A 2,270-nucleotide genomic window follows, 5' to 3' on the forward strand; every position below is an offset into this window, starting at 1 on the left:
GTATGACCCCTCTACCACGGCTAGAGTTCCGAGGAACTAACAGTAGGTTTCCCTCATTGCAGAGTAGATTCCCTGGAAGAGAACCCAGGTACCTGAAACTAAAATCTGTAGGATTCGTTCCAACAAGATAAAGGAAAAAGAATATATCTCCTGGGTTGTAACGTCGTGTAGTTCGCTGTAGTTATCAGAAGGATGTATTTGCGTCGCCTAATTCTTGTTGGATACTTGCTAGGTTCACTCTCCGACCCGACTCCGAACAGTCGAGGAACTTCTACCGGACTGTACACCATCATATCTCAGAAGAATGTAACTTTCAAGGTCACAGCTGTGAGAACCTCAAATTCGAAACAAATAAAAAATATTCACGTGGTGTGCAAATCTGAATTATACCCAAAATCTAGCTCCGAAGCACATCATTCTATATATTTCTTTCATAAAACAGGATTTTATTTTGTTTGTAATTTTGTTGTTTGGTAAAATAATGCAAAAACATATTAAATAATTTTACAGATGAAAATAAAACATTTAAAATGATAAGAGTGTTTACCACGCAAATTCTATACAACTCAAAATCCCCCCAAAAGAAGTAATTTCGATAGGTCGTATACATTTTGATCGGAAGCCAGAATTTAGTTAGTCCCCGAACTTCCATTGAGTAACTTCGAGACATCTTCACATGTCATGTTTAAAATGCGGTTATGCTTTTAGAGAGAAATCAATGATGAGAGATTGGGAGCAAATTTGGAAGTTTTCATTACGGTTAATACTTTCTTTTTTCCTTCAAAACTGGTCTTATTTTGAAATGAGACTACGTTCAACTATCCCTGTGTAAATTCCAACTTAGCTGAGATGCCAGAAAGATGAGACATCAACCATAAACCATATAAACCATGAATGGTTAATCTTTTAGCTGTAAGATGGAAAATTTAAAACCATAACTTACTTGCCAGTATGACGTGATACTGGTAGACAATTTTAGCAATTCTGATTTCTATTTCGGTAAATCTCCTGAAATATTTTGTTTCTGCTGAAAGAACTGACGAAATATAATTTTGTAACTACTGACACGGATGGATGCTTTATATTTGCACGCTTTTAAACTACTGCACGAGGTGTCTGAGTAGTGAAGCAAGACTGTTTAATACCCATACCCTCGGATGTCCATGAAAATCACATGTTTTAGGAACCAGTACAAGGCACAGAAACATATCGTGGCATTTAGACCAGTTTCTACGCAACGACAACAAAATAAGCAACTATAAAACGGCCGTTACTAGGCAGCGGTCGTAAACAGTAACAGGAACGGTGTTTTCTGTGCGGTCCGTGCCGAGATGTTATAAGTAGGACAAGTTAGGATTCGGTTGGTTGGTGAATGAGTTAGTAAGTTAGGTAACCGTTGGGGTTCAGGTGCTGTAAGCTGTTGCTATGGGAAGCTGGTAGCGTAGGATGGGGACAATTTGGGAACCCAGAGAACGGGGGACGTCCGCCGTTAGGAGCCGCTACCAAGCAACGGATAGAGAAGCCTGTAACACACTGAGAAGACCTACTGTGTCCTCTAGTGAGAGCATAATACTCACTTGTAATTACAATTTGTAATTATTTGTAATTTGTAATTTGTAAATTATGATTTGTAATAAATCCGATTACGAATACAAACCCCGTCTATAGTCACTCAAGAATAGTGACAATATATGCTCCCTCTCGCATATAACCATAACATATATCCACTAACAATAGATCAATGTTTCAGATCACGCAAGAGAAGATCACTTCTACGGTGATCAAAAAAATAACATTAGTTTAATGACATCAGCTACAACAAAAACACTAATATTTTTAATATTTCTGTATATAATTTTATGCGTTAGCATTTAAGAGAAAGTATTTATTTTCATTTCGTGCAACCTGTTGTGTTATTATATATAATTTTTATTGGAGTCCGTCGTAACCTTACGACGGACTCCAATAAAAAATTGTAAGAGAAAATCACCTCTGCAGTGATCAAGAAATGAACGTTATTTAATAACACAAAACTACAACAAATGAGACATTTAGTATTTTGCAAATAGCTTATACGTTGGCATTAACATTGAGAAATATCACATATGAACTCCATCAAAAGTAAACACTGGCCCATGTAGGGGAAAACAGCAGAAGAGTAGCAAGTGAGGGTAAATATTTTACTTGATGAACGTAAAGATCTGAAATATGTTGCAAATTTATATATAAAATTTATTTACGAACTGTGGTGACGAAGACAATAATAAGTT

The 2,270-nt window shown here is 36.4% G+C and overlaps 1 protein-coding gene across 1 annotated transcript in view; it reads left to right on the forward strand.

Annotated features, from left to right (window-relative positions):
• LOC111865034 (uncharacterized protein DDB_G0292186) overlaps positions 1-2,270 on the forward strand; it is a gene marked incomplete at its 3' end in the record, with an annotated part of 44,762 nt that overhangs the window by 36,079 nt on the left and 6,413 nt on the right. The window lies entirely within an intron of this gene.

The sequence above is a fragment of the Cryptotermes secundus genome, unplaced genomic scaffold, assembly GCF_002891405.2.
Source record: "Cryptotermes secundus unplaced genomic scaffold, Csec_1.0 scaffold971, whole genome shotgun sequence".
Taxonomy (NCBI): domain Eukaryota; kingdom Metazoa; phylum Arthropoda; class Insecta; order Blattodea; family Kalotermitidae; genus Cryptotermes; species Cryptotermes secundus.